General features: G+C 42.9%; 1 long non-coding RNA gene across 1 annotated transcript; it reads right to left on the bottom strand.

The window, feature by feature from the left end:
- Window positions 1-8,222: 8,222 nt before the first annotated feature.
- Window positions 8,223-20,406, bottom strand: LOC108497208. Its single transcript, XR_001874713.1, has 5 exons — window positions 20,290-20,406; window positions 15,019-15,144; window positions 13,640-13,737; window positions 11,781-12,014; window positions 8,223-11,586 (listed from the first exon to the last, which is right to left on the bottom strand). It is a non-coding gene; the product is annotated as an uncharacterized LOC108497208 (long non-coding RNA).
- Window positions 20,407-20,996: the final 590 nt, after the last annotated feature.

A 20,996-nucleotide genomic window follows, 5' to 3' on the forward strand; every position in this document is an offset into this window, starting at 1 on the left:
ATAACAGTGGCTCCCAAGCAGTTTATTAGCACTCATACCTGATATGTAGAAATCCTGGAGGGGGAAAAAAAGGGAAAAAAAAAGTCCTGCCAACATATACTGCACACAGAGCTCCAAGACGTTGTATTCCAAGAGTTATTTCAGTTGTAGAAGCCACATGGCACCATTACTTGGCATGAAGAGAGGATAAAGAGAGAATGGTCTATGACAGGTGTTGCTTTAAATATTTTGAAGATATGCATCAGGAATAGTTCATAAAAGTGCTTCCAAAGTAGCTCTTACACCCACTGGGCTTGGCAGTCCTCACTCTTAAAAAACATGAACTTGGCGCAGTAGTCCCCTAAATCTTTTAAACTAGCTTAATCCTCCCAGTAATGAAACGTGCAGTCAGCTAGATGGGTGCATTTATCTGAAACTCACTTATTTACAAGCAACTAAAACATGAAATTAGCTGGTCCCGGAAGGCAGCTTTGTACTTCCCAACTCCTCTGCTATCATAAATCAACCTGTTCAAGAGGGTGCCACATTTGTTTTTCCCATTCTCACATTCTGTATGAACAATCATTCCCCATTTAATGCCAAAGACGATCCTCTAGAGATGCCTCTGCACGATTCATTGATTTCTGGCTTCTGTGGGACTAAAAGTGCATGTGTGTTGGCAGACATCAGGAGGTTTGCAAAATCAGGAGTTCTGGGAATGTTTCAAAGGAGGTTCCTGCACCGGTGCTACTGTGGTGCAGGTATTCAATGTGAGTGGTAGGATCACCATTTCCACCATTCCCTCTCTGCAGAGAGCAGTCCAGCAAGCAGGAGACTGAGCTGTACTCCACGTTTGCTCCCCTTGTACCCACAGCCCTGTGGAGGCTCCAGTGCCCACACTGGCAGCTAGATGCACTCATCACAACCACTCAGACTTTCTGGCAATACTAATCCCGCAGAAGATTCTGGTATCTCCTCCACGGGGAGGGAGAGCAGCCTTAACCTATTAGATGTAAAAAATTCACCCCCCAGCCTTCTGCCCAGCTTGGTGAAATAAAGGATTTTCCAGTATTCCTCACTAGAATATTCCCTGGTGGATTCTGGTCCCATTCTGCTATTTCTGCACAACAAAGTGCTCAGTGGTCAAGTAGCACCAATATATAAGAGACTTTCAGTTTAAGGATTCAAAATTAGGACTGAATATTCCCTTCAGGGAATTCCTTCCAGAAATTACACTGCCACAGAAGGGATCACTAGTTCATGACTGCAGACAATAACATACCTTGGAAGGAGGGAACACCAGAGCAACAGGAGATCAAGGCTCACAACTGGTAGCTGAAAACTCCATCACTAAGCCAGTCAAGCCCTGGGCCATCGCAGAGCTGCTTCACGCTTCATTTCCAACTGGAAGATTATGTTGGTTGGCTTCTATCAGAAAAAGTAAGCAGCTCTTGCAAGGTTAAAACCTGGAGATCAGAATTTGCTTTTTATTGTTCTTTTATAATGTGGCACATAAGACAGTTTATAATAAAAAAATTTAAAAAGGGTTGCTTTTCTCACTGCCTGAGAGAATGGCATGTTCATAAATACACTTTCATTTGCCTTTTTACACCAGATTATCACTTGTCACCTGATCATTTCATCTGCACAACTACTACAAGTATTTCTCTTTATTCTGGAACATTTTCAAGTACTGGATTTAAAACAGCACCAAGAGCAGCATCAGGCTTGAAAATGCAATCAGGACCACAGAAATAGGAAAGAATCTGTTTCCATATAAACTTTTAGAAGAGAAACAGCAACTCTTCATTCATTCCTGTATCGTCTTTGAGGTCTGGAGTAAAGATTTGCTGGAAAAATGAGTTACATGTGAATATACCATATGATGAGTCAGAAAAGCTCTGGGCAAGAATTCAGCAAACCTCAGTTTTACCACTGTTCATATGCTTCTAAAACAAGATCCCGGGGAGCTTGTTGTCAGGCATGGGAGAAACTGGGCACGCTGGATATGCGGCTTCTGTCAGCCAGCAAACTGGATGCATGTGTGAGATGGAGGTGGCTTCTCACAAATTTTACTCTCCCCTTAATACAGAGGTCCTCAAATTTGTTTTTGGCCTGGGAACAACTGTTAACAAAAAACACTCTTCCAGAATCTCAGACTGTTCTCATCTTGCTTGCATCAATTTGAATGTTTCAACTCCCTGATGGAACAAGCAATGCTGGAGGGTCTCAGAGGCAACACAAGAAGCCTACGCTGTAAGAGATGGGCTCTTTTCTGACAGGTATCAAATAACACCTCCAATCTCCTCTGGAAAAAGTGAAAGGGTGGAACAGAATAAAATATACAATGTGATAGCAAAAGCTCCTTGTCTTTGAGAGTGAAACCCCCATCCTGTGTGAAGAATATGACGGAAACAGATGTTCCTGTGTGGAGTTTAATGGCTGGATTGTAAAGGGATAACAATTTCTCCTATCTGCATGTCCCTTGCTCAGACTAGAAGAGCAAAACTTTTTCCTCCTGACAAAACGATTCTTGATTAAGGACCAGATTCTGACCAGTTTGAAGGTAAGTCAGCAGAAATACTCTGATGGCACTTTGTCCATAAGTGCCCTGCATTAGCAGCTGCAAAATTAGCCCACGTGACCAAGAGAGCACAGACACCTTCCTCTGCGAATTTTTGGAAGTAGGCATTTCTTGGTAGGAATAATCCTACCAAGGGGAGGACAGAGGTGAAGGGGTTTCTGGGCAGCTTCACTTCCCAGCTAGTGACTATAAGTATTTGTGATTTTGGTTCTATATCAATTGAAAACCCCAGTTATGCAATTGAGTTTCCACCAAACAAAGTCCTGACCACAGACAGGGTTCCAGCCCTCAGTTACAAGAGCTAACCAAGGCTGCAAGTCTCTCAAATCCCCTAAAAGGTTGCACAGCACTAAACTGTGCTGTTCCATGCTTCCTTGGTATCTTGAGGCATTGATGGACAGAATCTGGCCTTTAGAAGGCAACAAATCAAATTTCACTGCCAGCCCATACACACACACACTCAGTTTTCCACGTTAGCTTTTGAGCAATCATATCTGGAACTTTTCAGGTCAGCTCCTTTATTCTTAAGTGAACCCTGATTTGTTTACAAACAAAAGCAGAGAACACCAAGTACATTGCTGGGAAATCAGTAGTTAAGAATCATCTGCATGACCATGCTATGACCACGAGAGCTCCTAGAAAAAAGGTCACCACATATTTATCCAGCTGCACGCTCGGTAGGAGCGTGCTCTATGAGAAGTGCTTTTAGCAACAGTTAACATTTTCAAGACAATATGTCAGCTAACGTAACCTTTGAGAGGAGGGTTCGGAGAAAGGTTAAGGGAAGTTAACCTAAATAGCTTAGAGAAATAAAGAGAAGTGTTGGAGGTAATTAATACTTGAGAGGAAATAATGTAAAGGAGAAGAAAGACTTATTTAAGGTTGGCCAAGTACAATGTACTACAAGGGGTAATGGCTTTAAATTAAAGAAGGGCAAGTTTAGATTAGATAACAAGAAAAAACTTTCCAACAGGAACAGTAATTCAACAGCGTAGCCCTCTGAAGAGAGAAGCAGCACGAGCATTATCAACAGACACATTCCAGCCGACGCCAGCGAGCTCTCTCAGAGGGAAAATACCTGGGGTAAACTGCAAGAGATCCCAGTGACTTGACTCAACAGTCTATAAAGACCACTCCAAACCCAACATCTATGATCCTGTAATTAACACACACATCACCTATTAATCTTACATGTTCCAATGGCTACCCCTTCCCATTTAAAGCATACTCACCTGACATAGATGGATGGGGGATTGTAGAACCATAATGTAGCCCTACCATGGATTATTGGTCTGATCCTCCCCTCAGCCATGCATCACATCTCACCTCATATATGTTATGTTACAGTAAATTTTCAAAGACCAGTACCCTCCCCCAGAAAAGCCAGATGCAAGAACCAAGTTGGAAAAGCTAAAGAAGTGTTTCAGGTATTGATTTAGCAGCATGTTGAGCTGACCACAGTTTGTAAATGTGCTGAAATGTTTCAAAATTAAAATGACTGGATATTCTAGCAGCATGGCAACAGCTCCAATTTTATGAGTATTTGCCATGATCTTTATAATTCTGATAGATTCATATTTTCTTCCTCAATTTCATAATTTTCCTTCAGCCTATAATATCATCTGCTAACCTCTTCTTTGCAAGGACAGTTGTTCAACTGAATTTCAAAAAGATTTGATGGCTTCTGGCAGGGCATAGAAAATACAAGATGTTGCATAGTACAAAAGAGGAAACAGCATAAGATCTCCTCTATCACACAATACACAACATAATTAACAGAAGTATTGCTTCACTCTGATTAAAACCATATTCTTCGCAGCACAGTTGTTCTGCTGTGCATGCCTCTAAACCCAGACATTCCCTTAAGATTAAAACTTCTCAGAAAAATATAGGGAAGTTAAAGACATCCCACAGGAAACTAGTAATTGGCTCCAAAAGTACAGTGAGGGTATCAGTGGGGCAAAGAACTGCGGGACTAGGGCCAGGTGAGCTGTGATATTCCTGTGCTTAGCCACCAGTGAAATCTGAGACACTGTCCTGTGCTGGGCTAGAATGACAGAGTCAGGAACACAGCCATGAAATTAGGGCTCCTGGCTTTTCTTCCCAGCTTTACCATTTGCTACCAACAGGGCTGTGTAGATAGCAATTCAGGCTTGCAAAGGTTAATTTATGGACTTTGAACCACTTCATTTAAGGCTGGGTTATGCCTCACTCTGCAGCTGCGAGATGAGGTAGAATGAAGGGTCTGCCTGGGGGTCTTGGATGCAAAATGTGCAGCCTTGGCTCTCAGCTGAGGGTTGAAACTCTGGCTAGCTCCAGAGCCACAAACCTTCTCACAGGTTAATGTTGCCTGCTGAAAGTAGAGGTTGCACCTCTGAAGCAGACAGTGACAAAATCATCAGCTGGTAACAAAAACTGAGCTTCTGATAGCCACTCATCCTCAGATGCTTTCTCTGTGACTGCATAAGTCATCTCACAAGCAACATCTGTGTCATGCCTTTCTCCTCATGGGCTGTTCCCCAAGGCTCTAATGGGTGCAGATTCCCCGATTCCAGGCAGGTTTCTGCAATGAGATAGAAGGGTCTGTTTCGGACTGGGGTCTGATGGGAAAGGTTAGAGTCTTCTTAGTAAGAAAAATTCTGCTCAAAAAGTCAACAATACTAAAACTTCACATGTCCAGAAAAGGAAGCAAAATCTTTGCTTTACACTGTTCAATTTCCCTGGGTGACTTTAATTTTATTTGCTATTGTACATAGATTTTTCTACATTCACATGAATGGCATCACAGACACGGACAACTATATGTGGCTAGAAATTCATATCCATCCTAAGTCTGGGCTGGATAAAGAAACTAGAAGACAACTGGATATTCAAGCAATGGATGTTAAATTCAACACAGAAAGAAGATTATCCCTGTTCATATGCAAGTTTCCTACATAACATCCTATTGCTACCTATAGATATAAGAAATTTGGACGGTAAATGGTCAAACATAGTTCCACTGTTTTGCAGCCATAGTATTCTCTGAACACAGATTATAGAGGTGGCATCCCTAAGTCATGTGTATTCTCCAAAAGCTGCCAAATACACAATCAAAAACAGTTCTTCCTAACATATTTATCACCCCATTTTCTTATTTCTCTGCTTGCCAGATCTAGACATGATTTCCATCACTGAAAGGTTTGGGTAGTATATCTAGCTATATTAGTCAGACCAAAAGATTAGTGGCACAAAATTGTCCAGGGTTCAATGGCAGCATTTAATCTTGTAGCTGCAATGTGAGGTTCTCCCATTCCTCCCCTCAGCAGGTAATGCATGAAGGTTTATCAATGGCCACAGTGCCAGTGGGCTCAGGCAAGGCAATAGAATGAAAAGAGAAAACCCCAGACCCTCAGATAGACCCAGGTCTAAATGAACAGAATTCAGCTTGCAAAAAAAGAAAAAATTAGGCTGAATAAAGTTGAGCAAAAAGTAAGTTTTGTTTCTGCAGGGAGACTCATGGATCACTGCTACTGGCCAAGACTATCTCAACGCAGCACCTCATCATGTTTCTGCTAAAGAAATTGCTGCCTTTACAACCTCTGTTGCCTTCGAACTGGTGTCACATTCTGCCCCAGCTCTGTCACTCTCTGTGGAGTATTTCACATGCTCCTGTTCATCCTTAGAGTAACAAGAATCCTTCAGAGGAAAATGAAAGAGAAAAGCCCAAGTTTCCGTGGCAGGACAGACACACTCAATGCTCTGCTCAGGGAATCAGAAACCTGTGCTAAAGTATAAAATTCTCTCTGTAAGTTAAATTACCTTTCCTCTGAGGAAAAAAAAGCTGCATGAGGCTGTATTAAATATGCCTGTTTTCAAAGACTGCATGACCATGTATTTGCCAAAAAATTTAATGGAGCTAAGTTGGCTATAAAGTATGAGCTGGATATTTGAAGGGGTTTCGGCTCATCAAAGGAATAAGATATTTAGAACAGCTGTCTGACAGGGACAAGAAACCAAATCCACATTAAGGTGGAGCTCAATAAAGGAATCGAAGAAATTGCAGGATTGACCTATGTGCAACAAGATCTTATTTGGGAAAATAAAGTGTTCTTGTAGGTCATTGATTTGCTTCCTGGCATCAGTTTCAGTGATTTTTAGCAAAGTCACAAAACCAACTGTGATTTCCAAGTTTAAGTTAAAGGTTACAAGTAACATGGTCTTCCAGAACAAAAGCTACATTTGTGGTTATAACCAGCTTAGACTTTGCCTATCCTTTTTTTTTAGTTCTTGTTCCATCATCTACCTCAGATGCTAAATGCCTTACACTGCACGTGTGAAAGGCAGGAGACAAACAGGCATTAGTTGGTGACATTTCAGGTTTCTTCAGGAACTATCCCAGCCCTAACAGCCTACCCACTGTACCTTGGTTTTCCAGCCATCCACTCCACACTTTCCTACATCCATACCCTCCAACAACAGCGTTCACCCTCTTGCTCCCAGATTAAGCTGACGACACTTTCTCCGTGACTACATTAGGCACTGGTTTCAGCTCTTCCTTCCCAGCAAAACTGTGGGAGCGTCATGACTAATTTGTCTGCTATTCCCACAGCACAGCCTGTGTTTGGGTGCACCCAGTGCCTGCCCAGTCCCGGGGCCTCCAGCAGAGCATGGCACGCGTGGCTCTGTGCCTCGGAGCACAGCTGGGGCACTGCAATGGCCTGTGCAAGGGAGGAAAACGAGCACCAAGACTCCTCTGCAGCTGTTGGCAGTGACTGTACATCACACATCTGCATGTATTGTTTTCCTACACACGTGTGGTACTTCCCCACGCAGCCACGCCAGCCCCTGCCACTGCCACTCACGTCCCAAGGAGCTGCTTGCAGGAGTCTGGAGATCAAAACTCACCCCCTGCCTTGGGTGCCTCATCAGACACCAAAGGCATTCACACTCCAGAACAGGTTTCTATGAGCCTTTTATTAATACTGTACATTCCTTTGGTGACTGAAATTACTCAGTTTCTAGCTTGCTGTCTTACAGCTCACAGGGGCTTATTATTAATGGCCCAGTAAAACAATATACAGCCTGTTGGTATCTTAATTCAGTAGTCAGTAATGACCAACTTAGAGAAATCATTTTAGACCTATGGGTTTTCTAAGGCCTTTTGAAGGTAATGGCAGTAAAATATGCATATATTAATGTTACTTGCAGAAGGCAGAATATAGTGGCAGTATAAGCAATAATGCAGCACTGTGTAATAAAAATTGAAAATTCTTTTCCCTAAGTGTAAATATAAAATACCTCTGGGGGACATATCTAAAGGAAGAGTGTTTCAATAACACATAGTTAAACTCAAAATTATATTTTTCAAAGCTATCCAAGTATAGTCTAATAAATAAACCATAAAATAAAACAACATTTTACAAGGAAGACTCATACTGTATTTCAAGCTTTTTGCCACTCTTAAAATCATTATTTAATACAGACAGTTTTAGTCACAAAATTTCAAGAGTTTATTCAATATCTTTTATGTGCTTTACAAGGTTATTAGAGAATTTATTTTCTCTTTCCCTTACAGATTGGAAGGTGGGCAGTGATATATGAGCTTTCACATTTTATTTATTCACCAAACTGTTCCAGATGTGATCCCATCATTTATCCACTGACACATCAAACCTGCTGCGTGACCTTTACAGTGACCTCTTTACAACATTTGCTTTCATGCTCTTAAAGTTATAGCAGCTTAACAGTGCTTGCTTCAGTGGGAAGACAAGAGAACTGATATTGGGTTGGGGGGGGCTATAATTTAAAAAGAATAAAAATTTAATTACTCTCCTACAATATGAAAACTAAGTCCAGGTGGGGAACTAGCCAGTGGAGTTATATTTCCAGAAATGTTTCGATCATATTTTATTCCAAACAGTATTTCACTCCATGGATTTGGAATGTACTGGATTTGCACAGGCTACATTTAGCAGGCACTGTCTTACTCCCCTTCTCGTGATTTGTCACAACAATAGGATTCTTGGGTTGATACACCTTTCCTTATTACACATCAGCAAATAGAATGAGAGTCCATCTGCAGTCTTCCTTCTTAAAAGAAAAAATTGCTTACAGCGCATCCAAAATTTCCATTAACTAAAAAATACCTACATCATTGTGACCTTAACATTATGCAAAAAACCAGTTTTGGCATCCTATCTTAGGGAGTCAGTGAGTACACAAAATTATTCCAGGTATAGATCATTCATTCCAGGCAGCTCCCTGGCCAGCTGGGAGTTTCCAAGTCTGGTGAACTTTTCCTTAGTACTTTTTTGTTTTATGTACTTCCACACTTGGGCTGATACCAGCAGTAGACATGCCTCTGTTGTGGTTCACACAATATTTATGGCCCAAGAGGTAGCAGAGAATATCAAGAAGCAAACACACACATACATACATGTACATACCCACACAGAGCCTGAATCCAGGAGAGTTCCAGCCAAGGGATGAAGCTTTGAAGGTATCGAAAAGATTCTGCACACCTTCTAGGTAACAACTTCAATTTCACTTAGAAAAATTCCCACTGACTTAAACAGAGGTATTCAAGTAATATGCAAGTAAGAAACAAGTAAAAGCTGGGAAAAGATGTAGTGAGAACTTCTGGATAGCCTCTTGATTTCCATGTCATCACCTGTTTGCTCTACCCACACCCACTGCAGATTCATTTCACAAGAATGTTTGGATTGTTGAATTCATATCAAAGCAAAACCTGAATTGCGAAGCACTGAAGAACCCCACAACCTTTTCACAGGTCCTCCTCTCCCTTCTCTCTCTCTTGACCACAAAGATGATCACAAAGGTGATCAGGACATAACACCACTGCAGGGCAGACATCTGGCCAGTTGAGGTACCAAGTCACCTGAGCCCACACTGCAGAATCATGGTGTAAAAAAAGAGGAACAGAATAATCCCAGCAAACTCTCCCAGAGCTATACACAGACACCTGTGGTTAACCCAAACACAGGCTTCTATTTCGGTGACTTTAAGCCTAAAAAAACCTAAAAACTGAGCAGAGGTCGAGCCTCTATGGTTTGTGCTTTAAGTAGGAAATCAGATTCACTCCTGCCACAGTGCTCTGACACTGGGGTTTACTTTTTTTGTTATTTGGTAGAAATAACGAGGTTTCTAAGTAAGATCTTAAAAAGCCTTGGTTTTGTAATATTGGTTCATCAATAATGGAAAAATTACATCAAAGAAAATACACTTGTTTCTTTAGGTGTAAATCAAAACACAAAGCAAAGGTGGTAGAAAACAAATGCATTATCCTCATGTGCTGTGAAAACAGATGAATGGTACAAATAGTAGATCTGAAGATGCCAGCAGGAGAATATCACAAAGCTCTCTGGAAGTACCACTTCCAGGTTAAGTGATCACAGGAAGATTACAGTAACACACCACCAGTAAGTGATTAATTCTCAGAAAAGAAAGGAAGGTGCGGTCCTGTTTTGATCACTTCTCTAGTTCACAGACTTACATTTCAGCTGGAGTCCTACTTTAAATAAACAGAGCTGAGATTTGAAACTTTTTAAATAACACTCAGAAATAAAATTCAAGTGAGCTCCCCTGCTCGCTTTCTATCGCTTATCCCTGCTGGCAAAGGAAATGCAACTGTTGGCTTTTGAAAGCCACAAATTTGCAAGGGTCTGGGGCGTGAGCTGGCAGGAGGCTCAGACTCCTTGATGTTTGTAATTGAAAAGGACATGAAGTAATGAAGTAATTTCCCTGTCCCTATTCTCCATGTTTATCAGAGGCCTGTCTGCAGTGGAGGAAGGGTGACAGGGTAATCTGAGCCTCCACAGAAAACCTGCTTTTTCTCCAAAGTTATTTAGATTTCCATGAGCGCTGGCAGAATTTTGGAAGGAGTCCAGGCGAATGAAGGAATTTGGCTGCTCTGAAAATATCATGCAGGAACTTTAAAAATTGAACTGATTTATGCCCTGTAATGTTTTCAATACTGTATAAATTAAGTTTGAGTTCCTAGCCTGGATTTTAAGGAGAAATTTTATATGTTATGAGCCATGAAAGAACTAGAGGAAAAAATATCTTATTGTATGATAATTCCACCTCTCCTATAAGAAGTGCTAGACTTTGCATATATAATGTGTTCAAAGGAATAATATGGAAAACGCATTACTTCGTAACATCAAAGGATGTTCCAGAATACCTTCAGGTCCTGACAGCTATTTGGAGTTTGCTAATATCACACAGCACTCTGAAATATATTAGCAATAGAAAGTCTGTATGTTCTGTTCACCACTGGCTGACTGTAGAGCTGGGCTTGGGAAGAGTGTAAGGCTTCTGAGGTGCAGCATCTAGAAACTGTAACCTAATTGAGGGGGAAAATTATCTCCTACAGAGGACTGCTTGGAGCCACCTTTAGTCTTTCATGTGCAGATGGCAATGCCTGGGTGTTTTTCCCTGGCTGACGTGCCAGCCTGTGTCAAGTACTCCGAGCAGGGATGGCCACGGCACAGTCTCGGGAAGTCCTCTAGTGTCAATAAACAGCCCTGTGCTTTCTGAGGCTCTATGATAAACTGTGAGGTTTTCAAAGGAACCACAATTTGCACATCTAACAAACATAAATATGTTTATCCATGGTGCCTTGTCCTCTTTCAGAGGGAGATACAGCTGTAAATAGCTAAATATATTTCCCTCTTTTAATCAGCCGTGGACACAACCTCAGCTGGGAATCTAAAGGTTGAGTCACAGTTGATCCCCAATTTGATTAATCACCGGTCTCCTCTGAGGTTTGAATCTTGTTTCTGGTTCAGAGGTCAGTACATACAAAAGGCCATTACCAGTGAGCTTCCCCTGTGCTAACAAACACCCACTCCAGCCCACGCCACAGCTGTACACCCGAGAGCTGCAGAACACACACCCAGGGCTCAAGCTGGTCCCCAGCTTCAAGCCCCGAGGAGGAGCATCAGGAGGCTGAGATGAGGAAGCTGCCATTCAGAAGTGTGAAAACAGAAGCTTAGGAGGAGATCGCTTTCATCTGGAGCCTGAAAGAATAATTGTGAAGTTAGCAGAAACCAACAGAGACACCAGAGAAGTGAAATTACAAAATTAAAGCTGTGCTGGCTGCCAAACTCCCCTCCAGGAAATTAGGAGAGTGAAGCAGGTGAGGAGCCATTCACCAGGCAGACAGGAAAGAAAGAAAGTTATTCATCAGGCAACTTTCAGAAGCAATGTGTACCTTCAGCATGCAGATACGTGTGGGGTTGTCACTGACATTCCCCATGGAGTGGAAGGGAGCAGAATCTATTGTCCAGAACTGCTGTCATGCACCACTGTTTTTCCATCCATGCACTTTGAGTCATCTTTTCAAAAGAGAGCTCTGAATTTTCTGGTTGCAATCTTCAGCCCATGATTACTTGTAACCAGTGTCATCACCTGGCACATATTTGTGTGCAAGCATCCAACTCCGTGCCTTTCCAAATGCAAATGAGACAACTATTATACCAAAGATTTGGTACAAATGAATGTGTATGGGCAGATTAAATAATTAAAAAATAAATAAAATTTAAAAAAAACCCCAAGAGTTCTCTTCCAGGACAGATGTTTCTCTCTCTCTATGGTGTGCCATTCATAGTATGGCTGTCACACAGCTCTTTGAATCAAGGCAACAACCCCTCTCATCCTGCCTTTTGTGACATTAACAGTTTCAACCCCTTTTTGCCTGTTGGGAAAGGCAACAATCCCACCCTTTCAGCAAACCATCACACTAAGCATATACCATTCTCTTTTTTTTCAAAGTGCAGAATTTCTCCCCCCCACCACATGTCCACCATCCAGGCATGCTTAAAGCATGAACTACAAGTAACCCAGGACAAAACCCCCACCTTTCATACCTGTGAAAATGAAACAGTGATAAAATACAAAGCTGTTCTTAGTTCTATGGAGAAAACTAGAATTTTAACCTATTGGGAGTGGGTGTTTCCACAGACACTCCCAGCAGAGTGGAGAGAGACCCAGATTTACAGTGTGATTAAAACTGTATTTTTACATTTTATTTTCCACTATGTGGCTTTTCCCCCCTCTGCTGTAGTATTCTGCAGGCCTTAAAGAAGTGTCCCTGTATCTTAGTACACAGAGGTCTTGGGATATTACTTGAAAACAGTACACCAGGAGGAAATTGTGCAATCAATTCCATGAGAATGCCTCCCTCAGCAATAAACACTGCCTGTGCCAAATAAATGGGTGATGTGCGTCATAAATTTCCTTTTCCTGTCAGAGCAGCCACAAGAAATGGATGAAGTTATGCACATTTGTATAAAAATAAAAATGTGTTATTTGCTCTACAGCGCGCTGCGGACAGGACGCCGGAGCTGCACCGTGCCTGCCCGGGCTCCCAGCGCCGCACAGCCCGAGGCACAGCTCCTCACACACAAAGGAAAGCACTGCCAGTTTTTCTCACAGTCATATCATGCCAGTTCCAGCCTAACTGTTCACAAACAATGAAGGAATGCCTTAATTTTATTTTTTTTTTTTTGCGTTCATCTTAAGCCCCTGTCAGAGATCACTTGTTGTCAAAGAAGAGGTGTTTACCACTTGCTGCAAATCAAACCTAGGCACACACTCCTGGCTGAACAGCCCAGTCTTGACAGTCCAAAGCCACTAGCTGCTGCACTGAGAAGTCAGGATCTTTTATTCTTTTTTTTTCTAGGTAGTATTTCTTCCACTGACTGAGCCTACAGAGTAAGAAACTTGCTTTGCATTTACATCCCAAGGATGTAACCCACCACCCTTACACATTCAGCTCAGCTCCTCATCTGGCACAGATAAACACAGGACACCAATTTAATGCTCCACAGAAAGCTCACTCCAAATGGGCATTCAGACTATGGCAACAACACAAGTTTGGATTACTTTATTCTATTTATTTTACTATTCTTTATTCTACCCTGTACATTGTTGTTCCTAACTGCAGATGAGTGTTACTCACTGCAACCAACAGCAAAAGCCTCTGACCCTGAGCCCCTCCATGTGCTGTGCAGTGACACCTCCACATCCCCTCACACATCTCCAAAGGCTGTTCCTGCCCAGGACACTCACCGACACAAAGCAGTATCATCTCTGCCTCTCCGTTGCCTCTGCTCGCATCCCTCCTCATCTCTTCTTTACCAGCCACTTGTATAAGATTCCTGGCTCAACTGGGGAACAGAGAGAGCTGTCAACACTGATATATTAGAAATACAATTCAAGCAGCTGCTATTTGTGGTTTATTTTTATATGACTTTATTTTTTCCCCTCAGACTGATCTCCATTTCTATAATATTATTCTTTCTCCTAGGTCAAACAACATCTGTCGTATAAAAAGGAAAGTAAACTCATTTGGATTATCAAGTTTACATCTTTCCATTTATATTTTACTTTAGTTGCCTTACTAGGAATTGCCCTGCTCTGCCCTCTGATACTTTATGAACTACTGGGTCCATAGGAAGATCTTGGCATTACTTTAGCATCCATAACCACTCCACGGGCCTTAACCTGACAAACCACAACTGCTCCACAGCAGGATTTACAGGCTGTGTCCATACTGCCCTGAGAAGTGGGGAGCAGAGCAGACCCTCCTCCCACCCTTGCTGCCTGCTCTGTAGGTGCAAGGGGCTGCATCAACAACCTGCAGTACCTGCTGCTGCAGAGAGCTTGCTCTGGTCACAAAAGAAGTCACCAATGACTGTCTTTAACAGTCAGTGTAGGCATGACTATAATGTGTCAAAAAACCTACAGAGACATGACATAGGCAACTGTAACCTGGCCTAACTCTCTAATGTTAAGGTATGTGGTCACCTTCACCAGCTGGGCATCTGGCCCTGGGCTGGCTGCAGGGCTGGTCCCAGCAAGCAAGGGCACTCTGTCCTGTTAGGACTCACAAACAGTGACCCAAACCAACCCAAAAAGTGAAAACCAAGTTCCTACATCCAAACCGGATTTAGTCCAGTGAGAGTGAAGCTATTCAAACCCATGGAGGGCTCTGCAGCTCTGGCTCTGGCCTCTGTGCCTGAGGACCACTGGCAGCACTCAATGTCTTTGTTTCACTCTTCTACTTTGCAAAGAATAGAACTACAGGAAAAAAAATTAAAAGGAAAAGTCCCAGCTCTTTGGAGGCGCAAGATGAAATCAATGTTATTGATTTGATCCCAGCTGGCATTTCATACATTGAAACACCAGTCTTCCCCCCTCCAAGTCAAGAGTTAGAGCAAGCAGGACAGAGAAAGATGACAGCAGTTGCCCAGATGTGATCCACATGAGAAAAGCTGTTATTCTCATGTTTGGTCACTGCTGAGAAGAGCAATTTGTTCAGCCATCAGAGGACAGATCCACACAGGAGCCAATGAAGAAAGGACTCTCTTGAGGGCAGGTAGGGACCTCAGGAAGCCAAAGAAAACTCTGATGAGGCCACATCATTTTTCCTGTGGTTCATAGCTGACCTTTAGCGCTTACTTTCCTCTTATGCTGCTACCTCTGTTTTTTCTAGCAATAGCGAGGATCAGAGCTGTAATAGTTTCCATCACGTCTTCCATAAAGAAACCTTGACTTTTCCATAAGGCTTTGCTCTAAGAAAATGACAATTTACAAACATGAAAATCTTTGCTGGTACTTCCTAAGGTTAAGAAAAAAAAGGCTATCTCCATATGTTCGCATTTGTTCTTTTAGGTAAGTAAGCATGTTCCCTCTAATTCTTCTAAATTGCCAGGACATGATGGATTTCCACAGCAGACTTTCTCCCCCTGAAGACAGTACAAAGAGCCCACAGTGTGAACAACCATGTGTAGGACTGATTTTCATTCTGGTCTGAACCTTCAGTATATTTCTGAACAGCAGCAGAACCTCTATTGCTTATCATGAGAGCAGTAATTTTGCTGTCACACAGCTGGCCACAGGAACATCCCCCCCAGTTGTGTATGCTTTCTGTTAAGGATGCAATCCCAGAAGAGCTCAAGAATATCCCTGTGTGCCCTCCTCCTCCCACACACAGTTCAGGTAGGAACATGAAAGCGGCCTAACTTCAGTTCTAGAGGCAACATGAAGGACACCTTCCTGCTCCTCACGAGATTCCCGTTGTGACGCCAAACTCAGATGTGTCCTGGGGGTGAGGGTGCAACATGCGTGACATCCCCCTGCGGCTCAGGTGGGAAGATGGAAGCAGCTGCACCATCTCTCATGCTCAGGGGCTGTTACAAAACCCATTGAGGGGCTTACAGCCAGACAAGTAAAGTCTTGCAGGCCTTCAGTCAACACACAAAGACCAAGTATCTACAGAAAAGAAATGTTCCCAACATCATCTCTTTCACCTAGATTTTCTTATTGAACCTTGACAGGAAACAGGCACTTTTGCTGCAGCTGGTAACAATCAGCCTCCTGCACCCAGCACCTGCCCCTTTTCTCCACTGTCAGCTCCGTCCCATGGCAAGGCATGGACCTCCAGGCTCTGTCATGTCCAAACACCCTCTGCCAAGACACCCAAGAAATCAAGGGAAAAGTTCTGAAGTGAAATTGTGGACTTGCATCTATAGCTTAGAATTATAGTGCTCCTTGTCTAGAAAAACTGCTGGGAGTTGCAAAAGAGCGGGATTTTGTACAATAGTTTGAATAGCTGATGGTTCCAGTCCAGTCCAAGAGCCTCACAAGAAGGGCCTGACTTGAAGCCTGAAGTATTTCTGTTCCCAAGGGCACGAGGGTATGGAGAATCGTGCCACGGTTTTTATGGTTAACTGAATATTTCTTTTCAATCTCTGAAGGGCTTGGGGTTTGTTTGAATTGTGAATGATGGCTCCTGTCCCAGCTCTGTGTGTGACACAGTCCTCTAGTGACAAAGTTCACACACTGAGCCTCAGTCAAGAATCCACATGTACCCTGAAAGTTGCTGGCACCCAGAGCGTATAATTAAGATCATATGAGACTCGGCATTTCTTTCCCTCGCCCAGCTACATCCAAGAAAAGGGCCAAATAAATTTCTTTGCCCTTAAGAATTGGAAGGTAAATCCTGTAATTTGATTTTTCCTTACATGCTGTCATTTCTAGCTGTAATTTCTATTTAAATGTTTCTTTACACTCCTCACAACCACCATTGTCATGGTACATTATGGCATGATCTTTTCCCACAAGATAGCAAGGCAGTATTTTCAAAAGCAGCTAAAAGGGTTAAAAGCACAAGTCCCCAGTCAAAATCTTTCCAGGATGAATGGTTCTATGAGCAGGGAAGTTATGTGAGCAGCACAATGTGGATTCTCACCTCAGTGGTGCCAAGAGATTATTTTGGCAAGTTACTCTAAAGACCTGAATTTAAAGGGATAAAAGGTTGGTTTGGCAAGTTGAAATAGCAAGGATAATTCCACTGATTTTATAGCAATAGCCAATCCTGCTTCAGGGGATTTAAACAGCGAAAATAATAGGTTTTCCTTTTCTTATTAGAGGCCTATTTTATCATTTTGTGCATCAGTCCGTTGATTGCTGTATCAGTCAATGAAGGGGAAAAAAAGCCCTAGTTTTGAGAAATACTAATTGCTGTCATTTAAGGTGCTGTCATGATTGTGACTTATACCTTACAGTTCAACATACATACAGACCTAAAATTCTCAGCCTTCCTTCAGTGTTCAGGACTGGTTAAGGGAAGAGCAGAAGAAATGGATATTTTGACAGTTTGACAAGTGCATTTCTTACCTGGCACAACTGTGTTGTATGGACTGGCCCTGGGCATTGATTGACAAGCTTACCATAATCCAAGGGAAAGCAAAATAAGCTTGCCTCTTGTACAGCTCAAATGAAATCAGCTGTCCTCTATAGCTGGGTAAATTCAGAGCAACGTGCTGAACTTGCTCTGAATATACACCAGGGGGAAAAATAGGAAGATTTTAGTACTGACTTTTCATGATTGGAAACAGCCATGGCATTGTGAACTCCTTTGAGTGTAGAAGGAAAGCCACATCTGAGAGTTTCAATGGTCAGTTTGAGTAATATTCCATGCCCTGCCTTCAGTTTGATTGCTGAGCTTCTCCTCTTCAAAAGCAATGGCTTTGATTTCTTTTCATCCAAATCTATGTGGAAAAAAGTATTTTTCACCCTCCTGCACAGCCTGTAAGTAACAATCCCTTCACTGGAGATGGGACTCCTTCAGGAGCCAGAAGTGAGTTGACTTTTCCTGGGCAGGGGTGGAGGAGAAGCAATGTAATAGGGAAAAACAAACCAACCCCCTGGCTTGGGGTAGGACAGAAAGAAGCAAGAAAAGAGGAAACCGTAAAAGAAGAGAAGAAATGGGTGGAAGGGAACAAGAGAAACACAGAGAGAAATAAATACTCTGGAGAAAAATATAACTGACTTCAAAACTCCCAACATCTGTTAGAGTTAAAGGGAAACCCTTTGTGCTCCTCAGATTTCCTCTTAGATGATGAATGGATGCAGTGGGAAGAAGCCTGTGGAGGAAAATCCAGCTCTCTCACCTTTGTGCACAGGTTCTGCAGGGCTACTCTTGGTTGCCTTGTGCTACAACACACTGGTGCAGTGGCCAACACTGCTGACAATATTCCAGGTGGGAGCTAATGCCTTTACCAGCAATAGACACACCACCTCTTTTACATTTTATCCTGTCCCTCCATTAATGCAGCCTTGTGTCTTGCTTGCCCTTTTGCTACGGATGTGATCTAGGCAGACAGTTTCAAGGATTTTTCCAAAAGAAACTAACCCCACACACACATCAAATCCCTCTCTTCATTCCTCTGCTGAATGCTTGCTCTGTTAAGGCATATTCCCCAGACCAATTCACTGCTTGCAGATTAATTACTCTATATTTCTGCACATTTAATTCCATTTTGTCATTTGTTAGCAGAGTCATTGAAGAGATTTTGGCCCTGGTGAATCTGCTTAGGTTGTGCCCAGACTTGGGAAGACCTTACACCAAATTATCTCTTCCCTCAACCCACTGCAAAGCTGGAGTAACTTCTCAGACCTCAGCAGCTTCACGTGCACACAGTGTTTCTGAGGAGCAGGCTCAGCAAATAGACTGCTCTGAAACACGTGGCAGTGCAGCAGGGCTGGCAGCCCCGTGACATGGCCCCAGAGGAACTGGTGACTTCAGACCATGACAACTGCTCCCACCCAACAGAGACATGAAAGGACTCCTGGCTGATCAGGCTGGGAAGTCAGAAGGGGGTCTAGCTAGGACACTTTGCTGCTGGTGGTGCCAAACCCAGGCTGCCTTAGAGACATGAGCATGGTGGGGCACCTTTGTGCTGTCTGGATTACACATCACAGAGATCCTGAAACAGTCCCAAGAACAGCCTTCTGCCAGCTTGAAAAGTTTTCATCTGTGCTTATTGTCTCATACCTGCCCTCGAGCTGGTTTTGATCCAACAGCCTCTATTACCTCCTCTTCCTTTACCTTTTGCCTTAGCTATTAATCTCTGATGTGGAACTTTGTGAAATGCTCTTTGAAACTCTAAGCATACTGCTGAATTCCCCTTATCTAGCCTGGCAGTAATATCTTCAAAGAACTCCAGGAGGTTAGTTAAGTATGACCTCCTCTAGCTTCAAGCTCAGCTTCCCAGCAAGCCCTTCACTCCTTTGCTAGAGATGAGAGGAAGAGGACGGGGAACTCTGGGACAAAGAGGCACATCACTGTTACAATACAGCCAGCAGCAGACACAGCACCACTCCTGCTGCCCAGCACATTTTTAAATTACCTTGGCGACACCAGGCTCTCTGACTGCACCTTCTGTTTCACCAGGACCCAATGCAAATCACATCTCCAAGGCAAGCTGCCATTACCCACTCAGGGGAGGACTTCCAGAGGGGCACCAGGGATTTCTGCACATCCTGCATCTCTGGATAGCCCCTCTAGTCCCTTTAATTTCCACCTGTTCTCAGGTTCTCGTCTTTCATGCCCTCCAAACATGGAGCCATTTCAGACTTACATAATGCTACAGCAAATGTTTTCACCATGAAGTTGTCCAGACACTAGAACAAGCCTCCCCAGAGAGGTATCCCTGCCCTTGGAGACACCTGAAAATCAGACAGTCAAAGTCCTGAGCAACACTGCCTAACTTCAAAGCCAGCCCTAATTTAAGCAGGAAGGTGGACCATAGGATATATTAGAATAAGGTATATTGGTGATTTTTATCTTCTCTTTGGACCCAGTCCCATATTCCAGCTCTTAACGGGTGATCCCAGGAACCCAAGCCTAATGGTAACCTATCCAATGCCCTGCCAGAACCTTGGCTGAGGTTAGGTACAGCTTGGTGAGTTCCCTCCCTTCTGTATCAGCCCAAGTAGTATTTAAAGTTTATCTCTACAATGAAATGAGTCCAGGGTTTAATTTTACCTCCACTTGCAATGTGCAGAATTTCCCCTTGCACTGTGCTTCCTGCTCCCTCAGAGCACCTTGCTGTGTTTCCATTCACACATCATTTCTTGCTGGTTTCTCATTTACATCATAATACCAAAGTTGCTGTTTACACTGAGCTGCACAAAGGTATGTTTTACATCTTACTGTGGTGTGATCATTAACATCACACTGCTGGCCCCAGGGAGTTTCATGACTGGATTCAGATCCATCTGTCCTGTGTTCCCAATAGGGGTTCCCCCTGCAGGCCTGAATATTTTGGCAGGAGACAATTCAAAATGTGCAAAACACTACATGTCAGGCAGAATGTGTTACCTTAAATGATGATCTATTATATGAATGTGCTTGTTGCTTTGTATCTTACCTCTTTAAAGAGCAGCCTCTTCAGAAATCATGGTGCAATCTATGCTCCATCACAATAAAAGTGCTAGGTACACCTGCAGTGAGGTAAACTCCCTTAACACGCTCAACCTATAGATAAAATCCCCTCAAAAGAATAAAAAAAGCCATGAGATGCCATTCCTTATTTACAACTGATACAAGGTTACAAGATTTTGGTGTATTCCCTTTATAGGTGTGCATCTCAAAGGTGTATATATAAAGATTCTACCACATGTATCTGCATAGTCTGGAAACTACAATAAAGGCACACATGGCAGTGCTGCAGATTTCACCCACATAGCCACAGCTCTGAGCATTAATCATGGGGGGAGCCAGGTGTTACAGTGTGCCAGCAGCCACACTGTCCACAGCCAGTGGGATCCAGGCAGGGGGAAGGAGACATCTGCTTTGGAAGTAAACATCCACCTGGCAACCTAGGTGAAAACATGAGCTACAGAGAAAAATGAGGATGGTGAACATGTCTTTTCCCTATAGGAAGTCCTGTAGAGGTTCTCTCACTTTGGGGGTTGGCTTCAGTAGGAGATCGTCCCTTTTATATTTCTCCTCAGTTGTATTTACACCTAGGGCTTACTGCAGCTGCCCTTGAACTCCCTCCCACTGTGTCTATCTACTGTTTGCTCAAGTACATTAGAACAGATACTTCAAGATTAAATCTTAAGGAGCATGTGT

Source organism: Lepidothrix coronata, unplaced genomic scaffold (assembly GCF_001604755.1).
Source record: "Lepidothrix coronata isolate B3197 unplaced genomic scaffold, Lepidothrix_coronata-1.0 Scaffold2, whole genome shotgun sequence".
In the NCBI taxonomy this organism is placed as follows: Eukaryota; Metazoa; Chordata; class Aves; order Passeriformes; family Pipridae; genus Lepidothrix; species Lepidothrix coronata.